The sequence below is a fragment of the Physeter macrocephalus genome, chromosome 9 (genome assembly GCF_002837175.3).
Source record: "Physeter macrocephalus isolate SW-GA chromosome 9, ASM283717v5, whole genome shotgun sequence".
In the NCBI taxonomy this organism is placed as follows: domain Eukaryota; kingdom Metazoa; phylum Chordata; class Mammalia; order Artiodactyla; family Physeteridae; genus Physeter; species Physeter macrocephalus.
This window is the reverse complement of record NC_041222.1, coordinates 48967114-48983598: the sequence shown is the minus strand read 5'-3', so window position 1 is coordinate 48983598 and position 16485 is coordinate 48967114. Positions and strand designations below refer to the sequence as shown.

The 16485-nt window shown below is 37.3% G+C and overlaps 1 protein-coding gene across 4 annotated transcripts in view; it reads right to left on the bottom strand.

Annotated features, from left to right (window-relative positions):
* IL33 (interleukin 33) overlaps positions 1-16113 on the bottom strand; it is a 44353-nt gene extending 28240 nt beyond the window's left edge. For 2 of the 4 annotated variants that reach the window (XM_028493969.1, XM_028493971.1), the window contains exons 1-2: positions 16079-16113; positions 8761-8918 (exon numbers count right to left, since the gene is read on the bottom strand). The gene's annotated coding sequence lies outside the window, so the exon portion shown is untranslated. Of the gene's footprint in view, positions 1-5360; positions 5431-8760; positions 8919-16078 lie in introns of those variants that run through there. The other 2 variants (XM_007112353.2, XM_028493972.1) reach the window with 2 other exon arrangements.
* Between the last annotated feature and the right edge of the window lie 372 nt (positions 16114-16485).

Below are 16485 nucleotides of genomic sequence, written 5' to 3'. Positions count from 1 at the left end.
AGTTACAGTATCTTGGCCATCTTCTGTGGGTCAGATGTTTTACGTACATTATTTATAATTGTCACCATGACACTAGTATTTGAATATTGATTGCCTCCATTTTAGAAGTGAGGAAATAGAGGCTCAGAGAGGTTAAGTATCTTGGAAAAGCCACATAGCTAATAAGTAACAAAGCCAGAATCTGAAATCAAGTCCATCTGGTTCTTTCTCTTATTCCATGGAAGCCATTGGTAGAATGAGGTAGAATTAAATTCCTGGGCCTTTAATTCCATTCACTGTCTCATCAAGATTACATGTTCTTGTTTGTGCAGAGGATCTCTGAGGGTGTGGTGGGATTACACGACCCATTGTTGGGTACCAGAAAATTACTGAAAGAAGTCAGCATCCCAAAACTGGTCCTGGCTTATAGGAGGAGGAAAAAATGGGGATTGTGGCTAAGCTTGGCAACACTGTATGACTTAATTCTGAGAGATTTTGCAAGGAAGCTGAGGGAGAAGGTAAGAGAGGAGTGTGCTCACACTGACCCTCTACTCCCTTGTTTGTGGTGGCTTCACTTCTTTCTTGGGGGAGATCAGAATAAGTGATGTCGAAGAAAGGGAGGTTGAGTTTGGGGAACCATGAGACAGCACTCAAACTGAATTACTTCCTGTCCCCCACTCCCCACTGCTCTGAAAGTTTCTACATGCCTCCTAGGGAGAGGAAATACTCTATTAAGAAATCTGGTAAATCAATCTATGACTCAAGCCAAAACTTTTGTTAGAGGAGGGGAAGGATGGTATGAGTTTTTAGGGAAACTTTCTTTTATGTCTTTAAGGTAAATAACACAGTATTTGTAAAACACTTCTATGCTTTCTTACGGTTTTCCTGGATGCAGTCTTATCTAATCATTCTTATACACTGGTACGACCTGCCCTTCAAACTTTCTAGCCTCACACAGCCCCTTCCTCCATGCCCTGTGCATTTTAGACCCACTGGACTATTTACCGTTCCTCAAGCTACCATACACTTTCACACCTCCATGCCTTGTTCCTCTTGCTAAAGTTGCCTCTTCCCCTTTACCTGGGAAACTTCTATTTAACCCTTAGAGCTCAATTCAAATTCCTTTGTCTCCCAATCAGCACAATTTATTGCTTCCTCCCTTATTTGCTTATCATATCCAACTTTATTTGTTTCCCTATCTCCTCCACTGGACTGCTAGTTCCTCGGGAACCAGCGTTATACCTTAGTCATCTTTTGTTTTCCAAGCAGCTACCCATAAGCAGGCACTCAATAAATGTTGTGTAATTTGGATCTGTCCTCGCAAAAACCCTACAAACTAGACAAGGCAGGCATCACCAGCTGGACATATATGGAAGCCCTGTCCAAATCCCAAAGATCCACAGAGTGGTGGAACTGGAACTGTGGGTTGAGCAGTGTGAAATGGGCACTACTGAATTTTGACTTACAAAAATGACAGTTTTATATGGCTCAGCCTAATAGAACCCAGGTCTTCTTGTTCTTGGGTCAATGCTTTTTCTGAAGCATTTAAAGAAGCTGACATTATGTTTGGCCTCTGGCCCTGTGGTTTTAGTGTGATCAACATTTTGAATTACTCAGTTCAATGTGTTGTTTTATTCCCCTTGGTTGCCCCTCCCTATGCCTCACATACTTGGGAGACCCAGCTGTGTATTGGACCAAGTCTTTAGTAATTTTTGAATAAGCAGAGGTAGAATGACCTCCCATTCTCAAGCTTAGACCCAGTATTTGCTCCCTCCCCACAGGGCTTTTCAGCTCTCCAGGTCACAGTCTCCTCATCTCAAAAATAAAGAGGGTTCTTGAAAGCCAGGGTCTTCTTATCCTTTTGACTCTCTTTCCTGTGCTCCTATACAGGTTCCTGGTTCAGCCCCTTCTTTCCCCTCTCCCTGGGCTTGGTTCTATACCAGCAGCCACACCAGCCCCTTGACCACCAAAATGATGCCATCCTCAGAGAAATGCACAAGCTCTGCCTCAGCCCTGTGCCCTTCTCCTCTCTTTTCACTAACCTTATAGCAGGCAGGATGAGGCGGGTGGACAAGGGAGCATTAAGTAACCTAGAAGTCATATCTTGGGTAGAGGTGGATCTGAGATCAAGGTACATGATGGACTTGGGTATGTTTTGTCTTAGAGAAAACTTAAAGTGAAAAGGGAAGTCTATAGAGTCTGTAGTGTAGATTTGTTTTTGTTTTTATGGATTCAGAGAGCCCTAAGTGCTAGAAGAAAGCAATGTATGGGAATGAAACAACAAAGAATAAACAGGTCTTTGGTTTTAGTTTGACTCTGAAGTTTAAAGTTGAGATCACTTTTTTCTTTTACTTTGAAAATTCTTTTTAAGTAAAACTGGACAAGTAATATACAAATTATGAATTTTGTAAAAAGTCAAAGGAGTATGAAAAATTCAATAGGATTTTCGAAGAGTTAAAAGTCCTGTGTTTTAAAAAATTAACCATTATATAGTGTTCACTCTGTGCCAATACTGTACTGTACTAAATGCTTTATATATATAACTCATTCAATCATCATAGCAGTTTTATCAGGGGGTACTATTATCTTCCCTATTTTACAGATAAGGAAACTGAAGCACAGAGAGATCAAAGAACTTGCGTAAGGTCCCGTAGCCTAAAAACTCAAGCAAACACTTTTAGAATTCATGAGGTACTTCAGAAAAGGTGTGGAGAAATTCAGATCTGTTGGCTTTCAGATCTTCTTCCCTATTCCTGAGCCCAGAGCAGAAACCTCTTTTCCATACTGGGCTTCTGCTTAAAGTTTTCTAGGTCAAAAAGGTTTCCCTACTAAGAAAACAAAATTAAAAGTTTGAAAATATGACATGCCACCTGGATTATTTGACCTTGTAAGGGAGAGTGAAACTGAGACTCAGTTCATACGCCATCAGTGGTGGTCTAGCTAGTGAATAGATTTAGCAACATCATAAGGAGAAATCATTATAATCATTACAGTTTGTGGGTGGAAGAGGAAATTTTCAAAACTTTTTAAGAAGTAGAATCCTTTTCTGAAAAAGGAATATTGAATAGAACCCTGAAGAGACAAAAAAGAGAAAATCAGGAATTTGTTAATTTATTAATATAACTATGGTTTATATATTTAAATTTATAATATTTGCTCATTATAAAGTTAATTAATCAGAGACTTCTGTTTCTGACATAACAGTGGATTAGTTACCATGGCCAACCCACCTGACAAAACAACTATAATGCTGTAAGAAATATTTTTTAAAGTTTTTCAAATTTATCGTTGAGCTGGCATGAAAGTAAAGAATGTATAGTAGGCATTCAAGCCTGGCTTTTTTCTAAAGTTGTCTGCTAAATGCTAGAGAGAGCAGACAATACATGAAGTGCAGGGGCCAGGAAATAAAGCCCAGGATGTACCTAAGGTGGGGATTCTAATAGGGAATTGCTGCACAAACCTGGATATCCAAAGGGCTACACTCACAGGTTAAAGTTGATTGAGATAAATAAACCCCACCTGCAGAAGGGGATAGCTAGGAAGCTTGTTTGTCCGAGGGAAGGGAAACCATTGCTCTGAGAATTTATCTCCTCATGAAAAGTCAGCCCCCAAGGGGTTTGCAGCCTGTATTCACACTCACTACCTGTGTGCCTCCAAAAGCCTGAAATAGAGAATTAAACATAAAATGGTTCTAGGTTGGTAGTATCCCAAAGCATATTGGAAAGGAAAACTCAAATCTTATCTTGATGAATTTTACCAGCTGCAACTCAAGCCACAGAATATTCACAGAGAAAAATTTGCAGGATGAATGAGGAATTTGCAGTCAAGATTTATAAAGCAAACAAGAATACTAGGCATCATGGTGAGAGCCCATGGAGGGAACAGACAGCAGAAACCAACCTGCAAAGGCTTCATGTATTAGAACAATCAGAAATGACATATAAAACAACTGATTCTTTTTTTTAAACGACTGATTTTAATATGTTTAGGTAGAGTTCTAAAAAGATTGAAAACATGAACAAAGAACAAATGGATTTGAAAAAGATCCAAATAGAATATCTAGAAATGAAAAATATATTGTTGAAATTAAAGCTCCATGGATTGATTAAACAGATTAGACACATATGAAGAGAGTCAGTGAACTAGAAAATATATCTGAAGATATTCCTTGGAATACAATCCAGGAACACTTAAAGATGGAAAATAGGGACTTCCCTGGCGGTCCAGACTTTGCCTTCCAATGCAGGGGTTGCGGGTTAGATCCCTGTTCGGGGAGCTAAGATCCCACATGCCTCGCGGCCAAAAAACCAAAACATAAAACAGAAGCAATATTGTAACAAATTCAATAAAGACTTTAAAAAAATTATTATTTTTTTAAAAAGATGAAAAATATGAAAAAGGGGGTAAGAGACTTCAAGGACAGATTGAGACAGTCTAAGGTGTATCTATTTGGAATTTTAGAAGGAGATAGAATAGGAAAGGAGCAATATTTGAAGATATAAAGTCTGAGAACTTTCCAGAATTATTGAAAGACCCCAATCCTCAGATCTAAAAATCCCAATGAATCCCAAGTAGGTTTAAAAAAAAAAAAAGAAAAAAATCTACATCTTGATATATTAATTATGAAACTGCAGAACATTTTTAAAAAGAGAGAAGATTGTAATGTCAGTCACTGAAGACAATGAAACTATTTGGATGAGCAGAAAGGAAATTTTTATTTTTTTTATTATTATTTATTTTTGTGGTACACGGGCCTCTCACTGTTGTGGCCTCTCCCGTTGTGGAGCACAGGCTCCGGACGCGCAGGCTCAGCGGCCATGGCTCACGGGCCTAGCCGCTCCGCGGCATGTGGGATCTTCCTGGACCGGGGCACGAACCTGTATCCCCGGCATCGGCAGGCAGACTCTCAACCACTCCGCCACCAGGGAAGCCCGAAAAGAAATTTTGATTGGGTTTATGGATCGGTGTTTAGTCTTAGAGTAGCCCCAGAACCTGTGAAATTAGCATCAGATATTTGTAGAACCACTAAAGCACATTTGCCGTCCACTGAGTACCATTAAAAACTGCAGGGCTGTCCTAAAACTCCTTATTTTACAGATGAGGGAAGTGACACTCAAAGCAGGTCTTACTTAAGGTCACACAGCTAGTGAGTGAGTACGTGGTGGAGGACGAGGACCAGAACTTAGGTCCCCAACTCACAGAGCAGTAGCTATGACTGCTCTTTCCTCTATAACCTGCTAATGTTTCATTAAAATTTTAAGAAACAACAGCAAAGAAAAACAAAGTGTGAAGAAAATACAGGGAACTGTTCCATTTTATCAGGGAAATTTTTGATGCTGTCCTTTTGTCTCAAGTATGGAATTTAATAAATGTTTGAATACCTTCTTCCACAGTGCAATGTCCCGTCTCTAGGAGCCAATGAAACTGCTCACTTTTTCGGATGGGGATAAGGGCATGCAGCCTTGATTTGTTTCCTTCTAGCTTGTAAGACAATGTGAGGGAAGAGTGAGAAAAGTTTTAGAAGATGTGATTAAAACTGAATCACAGAAAATATTTCTGGCACAGCATTCCATAGAAGGTGGCAGGGGAACAAGGAGTGGGGGCAAAATCTCAGTCTGGATAAAGGCTTTTCTGAGAAATAGACAAGGTAAAAGTAGGTGCCAAGCCACAGCATGTGAATATACCTGAGTCACTCGGTCATAAATCAGCACTCAAAACTGGAGATAAAAATCCAATCTGTTTTTTTTCAGTTAGTTGTTTTAGACCTGCCTTGTTTTGCTTTCTAAAAAGTTTGTACCTAGATCCACAAAGGAAAACAACTTGCAAGGGTAGGCAATGAAGCTATATCAAACTCTATCATCCCTGTTTATTCATAAAAAAAAAAGTAATTGCATCTATGTGTATGTATGTTTGGAAGAATTATTTCTGGATCTTGCCTATTCTCCACAAAATACATACCAAGAAGCGTGAGAGCATATGGAATTGGCAACAATACAACCAAAACATATTGCTTAACCAAATATGAGAACTTGCCCATTAATGTCAGCTTTGACTCTGGAAATAGTGCCCAGATTCCAGTCTAGAGTGGTTTAATATTTGTACAGTTCCAAATCCTAACAAGGATATGGTTCTTTGGGCAGCATCCGAAATTCTAGCAGGTGACTTGCTGTTTGTTTTTTAAGAGAAACATCAGATTTTAGACAGGAAAAGCTTAAGATTTTGAAGTGCATCTTCAAAGTAGAATGCAATATATATCTTTAAATTTCTAAAGAAGCAGACTGATTTGGGTATGGTACATTTCTTAACTACATAAAACATTGATAAGAAGAGTTTATTCCAGATACTATATATATATATATATATATATATATATATATATATATATTTATAGCCAGTGAAAGTATACCTAACTTCCATTCCCAGTGCATAGGGATGCCACTAGATATTTCTGGAATTGATCCTGGAGGCTAGTAGGCTTCATTTGAAGGCAGATTTGAAAAACTGAGGAATAACAAGAGGAGCTTCCGAAAGGGTTAGCCAGATGTTTATGGTAATGGGGAAATAAGGACTCTAATGCCTAAAATTTAGGACCAAGAGGGAATTCCCTGGCGGTTCAGTGGTTAAGACTCTGCACTTCCACAGCAGCTGTACAGCCAAACAATAAAAAAATAAAATAAAATAAGATTTAGGACCAAGAGAAGGCAGCCCAAAGCAGCAAAACTTTGCATTGGTAGAAGGTAATGTACCAGACCTGCTTCAAAAATAAAAACATTTAAGAAAAATTTCCTCTTTAAGAATGGAAGTCAACTACTAGTTAGTGCTTGCTAGTTATATTATGAAGACTAAATATAAGCTCTAAAAATACCCTTTGCTTTGTTTGAACTTAAGGCTTCTGACACCCAACCGGAAGATAAGAATTGTCCTTGTGCTTAAAAATAAACCCAAACCAGTCAGTCAGTCAGCCTTTAGTGCTTTGATGTCACATGTAGAACCTCTATATCACCTGGTTTATCAAATGCTTGTGATAAATTACATAAAGTAGATACTTTGTTTAATTGTATGTCATTTGGACAATGCTTTATTTAATAAAACATTGAGGGTGGATTATTATTAGATCATAATTATTCAATAATAACGACTAAATTTCCTTAAAGTATGTTGTATTCAAAGTCTATAAAAACTCCATTTGTGATCATGGGGTTAAGAGAATAATCCTTTTTTTCTACTATAGTGTAACATTTAAAAAAAGTGATTCCTGACTTTTTTTCTGAAAACCAAATATAATATGATGGTTTGTTTTCTTAATGTTTTCTTTTCTAATTAATGTTGCTTTGCAGTTGGTACACAACAGAGGCATACCTCAACTCCAAAACTACAATCCTAGGGAAGATATCTTTTTCTGAAATGTGTTTGTTAGCTAACTTAAGTCTAGTTGCCCCAGACTGAAACAACATATTTCTAGGAAAAGTAAAGAAAATGCATGCATTAAAGTTGAAGGAGAACCACAATGCCTATCTATCAGAATGGCTAAAATGAGGAAGACAGGAAATAACAGGTATTTGCAAGGATTTGGGACAACTGGAATTCTTATACATGGCTGATGAGAGTGTAAATTGCTACAACCACTTTGGAAAATAATGTGGTAGTATCCACTAAAGCTGAACATATACATACATTTGGCCCAACAAGTCTACTTGAAGGTATATATCCAACAGAAAGGCATAAAAATATTTGCCAAAAGATATGTAGGGGAATGTTCCTAGCAGTCCTAGTCACATAACTCCAAGCAGCAAACAATGCAAATGTCCCACTACATTATAATGGATAAATTGTGGCACATTCATTTAGAGGAATTCTAACCAGTAATGAGAGTAAACAAGCTACTTCTAGGTGCAACAACACAGAGGCATCTCACAAACATAATCTTGAATGAATGAGGCTAGACACAAAAAGATATAGAATGTATGAATTTATTTATAAATAGGTCAAAACTCCCAAAGGCAAATTGAATATATGATATTAGAAAACCTAATAATGGCTTTTCTTGAGGTAGAGAGAAGTGACAAGAAGAGGGCAGGAGGAAGATTCTGGAGCTCTTTACTCTTCTGTTTCTTTTTATGGTTGCATAGGTTTGTTCACATGATTTGTGCAATTTTCTGTGTGTATATGTTAATGAATTTTTTAAGTTAAAGGAAATAGAGACTGTCAGTGAATTCTAAAATATATGGATTCTACTTTCTCAAGTGTGGTGGTCAAAGAGACTCATTGACAGAATTAAGTAAGCAATCTATTTCATGGCTAAAAAAAAAAAAAAATTAAAGGAACATCAGCATCTGTATTTAAGAATGAATTGAGCTGACTAGAAAATGGTCAAATGGGAAATGGACACATTCCTCTCTTCCCTTAGTATGGAAGAAGTGCTTCTGATATGTCTGATTAAAGACAGTTTTCTGTCCTGAAAGAACTGAAAATCAGATTAAAGACAATTTTTGAGGTGTTTTTCAGACTAAGGCAGAATCCTCAGGATGACTTTGAAAAGAATTTAGCTGCCCTTCTCAGCGATGGGCAAGAAGTCCTGAAAACCTAAAAATGGTTGGAGTTCTGCAGGAATGAGGGGATGCTGAGAGTTTACCTAGCGTGAATGTTGTTTCTTAGCTGACAAATCTCTTTTCTTTCCCCAAAGAAGAAATTTAGATATGCAGAAACCTAAGCCATTCATGGCAGTACTGTCTCCATCTGCCAATAACAGGTCTAGGTATAGGCATGTGACACAGATCTTACCATTGATACAGAGGGGAGGTGTGTCTGGGGCTTCTGGGAAATTTTCTCTCCTTAGAAGTAAGTGCTGTTTGACTTCCACTCAGTTGGCCTCTGTGAGGATGTGATGTTCAAAGCTGGGCCAGCCATCTTCTCCCATGAAGGGAGAGATCATGGACAGTCTGAGAATGGTAGAGCAGAAGGGTAAGAAGAGCCTGGGTCTTTTGGTAATGTCCTTGATTCTTTGCACCAACTCTGGGGCTGCCAACTTCAGAACTTCTTGTTAAGTGAGCAGTAAGTGTCCTTATAATTTGAGCCATATTCAATTTGTTATTCTTTTATTGCAGCTAAAGCATATCAAGTGATACAAATTATCTTTACATATTTTTTGTTTAAATGTGATCTACATTGCTTTTTTCTAAATCCTAAAAAGAAATGGCTAACAACTAATGTATTCTGGACATTGACTTAATAATATCTCTAAATACAGTTGGGTTGTTTAAACATTCTCCCCCACCCCCTGCTCAAAGCCCTTCTTTTTAAACATTTTTGATTGTGGTAAAAATTAGATAATATAAAACTTACCCTCTTAACCATTTTTAAGTGTACACTTCAGTAGTGTTAACTACATTCACATTGTTGTGCAACAGATCTCTAGAACTTTTTCATCTTGTAAAACTAAAACTATATCCATCATACAACAACTCGCCATTTCCCCCTTCCCAAAGCCCATGGCAACACCATTCCACTCTCTGCTTCTTGTGTTTGACTACTTTAATACCTCCTATAAGTGGGATCATATAGTATACAGTATTTGTGTCTGGCTTATTTCACTTAGCATAATGTCCTCAAGGTTCATCCCTGTTGTGACAGGATTTCCTCCTTTTTTTAAGGCTGAAAAATATTCCATTGTATGTATATACTATATTTTCTTTATCCATTCATTAGTGGACATTTGGGTTGATTCCACCTCTTAGATATTTTGAATAATACTACAATGAACATAGGTGTGTAAATATCTCTTCAACATCCTGTTTTCGATTCTTTTGGGTACATACAGAAAAGTGGGATTGCTAGATCATATGGTGGTTCTATTTTTAATTTTTTGAGGAACCTTCATACTGTGTTCCATAGCAGCTAGTTTAAACATTTTAATATTTAAATAATGATATATTTTAAGCAAAATGTTAGTATAATAATATGAATACATAAATTGATATTTTAAAATCAATAAAAATATTTTATTTTTGGATTTATTTATTTATTATTTTATTTATTTATTTATTTATTTTTGGATAAACTGAAAAATTTTATATCAGGAAAAGATTTTGAAATTTATAAGTAACTATTTGAGATGTTCTTTTAAAAAAAAATTCAGATTGCCAATAGTGGTACTATTATTACTAGTTTTACTATTAATTTTACAGATTGCCAATATAGTACTTTTATTGCTATTTTCTTCTTGTAAAACAGCAGTAGGATTTGTTCACCAAAAATTTATATATATATTAATTTGTGTATAAAATTGATTATGAAAATCATATACATACAATCATGCATTAAGTCATTGTGGGTGGACACACAGTGACCAAATGAAATGACTTGTAAAGACACTGAAGATCAAACTTCAGTTAACATCCTATTTATAAAGTGAACGGTTAAGCAGGTTTCCATATGCTCCAGTAACTAATGCAGCAACCAAATTTAAAAAACTGTCAATTAATAACACATCAGCATTTTCAAAGTCAAAAAGAACTTAAACAATTGGACCAAAGTGTAAATCAAACAAATGTTTATATACTCATAACAAAATAAAATATTAAAAATAATTGTAAGAAGTATTTTGATGTATATCATAGAACTCCAGTGATAATACAAATATGAACTCATGATTTTAAGTGAACTGCTTTAATTTCAGTATTAAGATGATATAATCCAATGTATATCCCAGGGCCCAGATTTTGGTAGCCTAATAATGTTCTCCACTGAAGAAACTAGGGCTCTTTGGAGAATGGCTGATTTAATGTTTCAGATAGAAGAAATGCAGGGTGAGCCTGAATAACTTGTTGCCTGAAAGCAGTGATGCATATTTTAAAGTTCTGAGGTAGCTTTAAAAAAAGCACTACCGGGGCTTCCCTGGTGGCCCAGTGGTTGAGAGTCCGCCTGCCAATGCAGGGGACATGGGTTCGTGCCCCGGTCCGGGAAGATCCCACCTGCCGCAGAGTGGCTGGGCCCGTGAGCCATGGCCGCTGAGCCTGCGCGTCCAGAGCCTGTGCTCCGCAACGGGAGAGGCCACAACAGTGAGAGGCCGCGTACCGCAAAAAAAAAGCGCCACCATGAAGGGGCTTCTGTGTGCTAAATTGTGACCAGTGACTCAAGATAACAAAAAATTATAGCTAATCAAAACAAGTCTGAAAACGAGTTAATTACACATCACCAAAAATCATGAGTCCATAATGATGCTCAAAAGAGAAAAGCACTAAAAACTGTTTTCTGATTAAGATATTATTTTACATTACCTTCATTCAGAAGTTAATTGTAAACATATTCTCATAATATGTGAAAGTATTTCCTTATACAAAGACTAAAGTTATTGCTAGCATAACTTTTATAGGATTTTTCTCCTATATTTGGGATTTGCCTATCGAATGGTAACAGAAACACTGGCCAGGTTGTTAAAAGTTCTGTAAAACTTTAGCTATTCCACAGCTCCTTCACTAACACATTATCCCACATTAGTTGATAGAGGCCAAAGCCACAATGAGAGTCCCTTCCAATGTTTGTATTCAGCTGGCATGCTCCACGTGGCAAGTTCCTTTCTCACTTATCTCTGCCATGCCATGCCGGCTGTTAAATGTTTTGAACATCATCCCTGGACAGACCATGAGATTTTCTTTCACAACCAAATGGCCACCCAGTGATATACTGCATTGTGTATTAGATATTAAATTTGATTATTAGAAGACATTTAAAAATCAAGAGTATAGAAGCTTTCTACTCACAAATGTGGGAGTTCCTGGACATTGACCTGAATAAGCTAAGCCACAATCCATACCCTGGATATTTAATTCCCATAAAAGTTTCAACAGAGCTATCTTGTGCAATGATCAGAAATACAACTCAGAGGTGTGGAAACTTGTCCACCATGGCGTGACAAGCCTTTGTCTCCCACCACGCTGCCTACTTCATGGGCTGTAGCAGTTTCCCAGATTGCTGACTTCATCATCCTTACATGGGAATCCAAGTTAAGCTCAGTCTTGGTTACCTGGTAGCTGGGTTTAAAGTGAAAACTACTGAAGTGAAAAGACTATGCTAGACACTTCTCTTCTCCAAGATAAGACCTAATTATTTTCCTCCTCTGGACAGATATGACCTCTTTCTTAGTATGCCTAATGATGCAGAGCAAAAGAATATAACTGGTGTCACTTTCTTTGCCAAGAAGAGGTGTTGCATGTAATAAGTACAGAAGTTATCTGGACCTAGCAGTGAACTACAACCCTCGAGGTTACTAGTCCCTGCATGATACATTGAGGTAATATGGATCTTATACAAGTCATAATGAAGAAAAAAAAGGAAGCTAAAGATAGCCACCGAATTACACTAGAATGAATGTTGGCACCTAGGTCTGTGGCTCAAACTCTTAAAAATGACTAGAAAAAAATAAATATTTACTCAAGGAAACAATACTACTACTACTGATTTACCTGCATGAAGCAATCCTGCTGACTACTGATAAAGTATTGTTTAAACAGGATTGCTAAAGAGTGTGGACAACTAATGTATAATATATGTATAAAAGATAATGGAAAAATAAAACCTTAGGTAGGAAAAATTTTGGAACTAATAAATTCAGGTTAGAGGAAAGATCATGTTTGGGTTTAACAAGCCCCAAAATGAAAGAACGTGGGGAAAAGTCATATCATTTCCTCTTTTAAAAGAAAATATAAACTACTTAAATAGCATTTCTTAAACAACTGCAAATGATGGAGCCAGCAGCCTAAGAAGTTAGGGCTAAGAAGTTAGAGTGGTTGAGATTTGAACACAGCAGACATGCAAAACTATGAAGTTCTGTCCAACTCTTTAAGAAAATATCTAATCTTTGCTAGGAAGTCCTGGAGAAGTAATGAGCAGAACATTCTTACAATTGCAAAAGGTCTCAGATTCATTAGCACTGCTGGGGAAAATTGTGATGATCATCCAATTTATGAGCTGTTCAAAGTGAAGGGGAACTAGGTGTAGACTGGTATGCTGGTTAAAAGTATAGCCAAGTTTATAGATGGATACTGTTGGTTCTGGCATTACCAGTGGGAATGACAAAAGAAAGTCACATAAGAGAACGGTGGCTGACAAGAACCCTTTCCCTCAGATGGTAATGAATGTAGCCCTAAAGAAAACAGGTGAAAGGTTTTAATGTTATCTCACTAAAATTTTTGTTTGAAAATTATGGAAAATCTGAATAGAAAATGGCTTCACAAAGAGGATTAGAGACGCATTAAATTAAGTCATTTGGAATCCATTTTCCCTCTTGGGTCTTTCTCCTTCACGGAACTTAACTCTGGGTTTTAATTGCTGGTCTGAAATTTGCTGGTTGTGTCATGTTGGGTTAGTAAGATCTTTCTAAATCTCACCTGCTTAATTTTATAAATGGAGAAGATAATATTTATTTCACAGAGGTACTGTGAAGATTAAATGGGAGAATGTGGAATGAATGTCTCACATTTAGTAAAATTTCAATGCTCATTAACAGTTACCTTTCATGACTGCTTCTGACTTGCTTTACCTTCATAAGCATCTCATCACCTCTCTAGGGTAGACTGTTTTATTATTGTTTTGTTTTTGTTTTACATTTTACACAAGAGAAAAAAAATTCAGGCTCAGGAAAGTTAAGATCCAAAATCATGCAGCTAATCAATGACAGATAATGGAGGTGAGGCCTATCTTACTCTAAAAATCTGTGTTTTTTACTATTATGTTATACTGCACTCTTCACTTAAAACAAAAAACAAAACAAAACAAAAAAATCAAAAACTTTCACAGATATAGCATGATTTACCAACAATAACAAGGATAGCATGTGAACATGTGCCAGGAGTCTGCTACAGGGAAGAAGTGCCCCAAACTCTTTATTCCCCCCTTTAACACCTCCAAAAATGAACTTTGCCTGTCCTCTAAGGCTGTGTACCCTTAAAGGTTCCTTTTGTGTACAGATATCAGCACCAGAGAAACCACAGGGAAATTGAAAAGAGATTAGATGTTCTACCAGAATTTCCTAAAGTCCTTGAACCAAGCATCATTTTTTTTTTTTTTTTTTTTTGCGGTACACGGGCCTCTCACTGCTGTGGCCTCTCCCGTTGCGGAGCAAAGGCTCCAGACGCGTAGGCCCAGCGGCCATGGCTCATAGGCCCAGCCGCTCCGCGGCATGTGGGATCCTCCCGGACCGGGGCACGAACCCATGTCCCCTGCATCGGCAGGCGGACTCTCAACCACTGGGCCACCAGGGAAGCCCATCATCATTTTTTTTTAATGGAATTAAGATTTCTTTCTGCTGTTCAAGGAGATTATTTTTGGTCTTAATGTTTCTAAATGTCCCTGCTGCAAGTTGAGATATAAGAGAATTCTATCACTTGATTCCCACCATGTTTGGCAAAATTTCAACTTGTTGAATGAAAGATACATTGATTTTGGCGCAGTTACACTCACATCTCCAAAACAGACCTTATGCTATCAGATTTACTGGCATAAACTTTCCCTGATGTATATATTTTTCTTCCCCCAGTGCTGCCCCCTCTGCAGTACTTCCATGTAATGGTTTAACTTTGCACTCATATCTCCAAGACAGGCCTCATGCTGTCAGATTTACTCGCATAAACAATTCTTGGTGTTTATTTTTTTCTTCCCTCAATGCTGCACCCCAACCCCCCTCCTCACCTCCCACAGTATTTTCCTGTAATGATTTAATTCCTCCATGGAGCAGAACTTTTTACAGCTGAAACTCAGATACATTCCCTGAAGTTGGTTGAAAGCTGTTTCTTTAATCCTCTACAGACTGTGGCCAGAAGAGGCAGCTCCCATTTCTCAATCGTTTCCCTTACTTTTTAGACCTATTTCAACCCCTAAGTGCAAGTTCCCCTCAGGATTCTTCCCTGTCTATAAATGGGAAAGGAAAAGAGGTACATTCTTTCTTTAGATATTGTAAGTTAAACAGTGATGGAAAACAGAAAAACATCTAGGTCAATACATTGCTGAGAAAATGAATTATGCAGCCACCAGTCAAATATTGGTAGGAAATCCCGGATCCTTTCAGAGAAGCATGGAGAAGAAAATGTGAAATGCAGAGAGTGATGGCTGTGAGAGTTCTTTACAATTTAAGGACACTACCCAGCCATGTGATTCAGCTCAAGCACCCACCCTAATCTTTAAGAAACAGAGGATTTTGAAGTTTTCTGAACACAGAGCTATGCCTTTTCAGGGTCGAAATTAGAAGAAGAGCACTAAGTATTCAAAAGACAAATGTGAGAAGCAGTAGGTAGGGATGTAGGGAACAGCATAGGATGACATACAGGGATGCATACAGTGACATAAAGGGATGATTCAAGCTGAAGAAGCACAATGCTGAGGAGTGAGTGAGCATCAAGAATATCCAGCCACACCTAGTCCTAGATACTCCACTCTCAAGTCTCTGAAGACCTTCTAGAATCAACTCGTGTGCAGCCACAATACTTAGGACTTTGTGCCATTTTTTAGATTAAAATAGTCTGGAGGCAAGTATTCATGCAGGGAAAGATAAGGCAGAGGAAAGTGCAAGACAGCAAGAATTAAAAGAGAACAAAAACAATTTTCACTCTAAATGAAGAATAGTAGCAACACTAATGAGCTTTTAAATTTACTCATTTAGAATGTCAATTCCTTATTTTTTCACAAATTATTTTTGAGCAGATTCTTTTGAGGTAATGGCACCTTTCAGTTCTTATATTTATCCTTCTTTCTTGAAAACTGCTTGTAAACAATTGTGAGTATGTTTGTCTTGGATAAGCATTTCAGGAGTAGGAAATAGAATTATCAACTTGCTTTATGAAGGTTTGTGGTGGGGAAAGGGAACAGTACTATAAAAACAATTTATTTTAGCAATTTATTAATAATTTTATAAATCACTCAAAGGAAAGCAAAATGGAATTCGAAGTTAGTAGCAACTATTATCATCAACTTTTACTTCTATTGGCAATAATAATAAATCGACCTAATCCTTTATTTTATAGAAATAAAACCATTTCTCCATGGTTCTCAAGATCTCACTTTGCAAGACATGACTAAAAATCTACCAGAATATTGATTTCATTCTTACCTTGTGATCTTGTTTTGATTTCTCCCCTGAAAAGCTGCAGTTCTCTGTTCAGAGAGTCTGCAGGCTCTATTTATTACTGAAAGTTTGGCAGAGGACCAAAATTCTGTAGAAGGGAGAGCTGAATGGGTGAGATTTTATCAGGTTTTAATAGCATGTAAAAAGCCAATAGTTACAATCCTGTCAACTAAGATTCACTGCTTTCTGTCTTCTCCCCATTTCCATCTTAAATTAATCCAGCAATTATGGATTTTATGTTCTTTGTTTTTATACTTCCAATTCACATCAGAATCATGTCACATGCAACACTTTCATTATCCCTAAGCCTGAGCAATTATCTGTTACAAGCTAAGTGTTGTGTTTGTGAGGAATGAAAGAAGAGGGCTGTATATCCTCTTGAAATAAAGCAG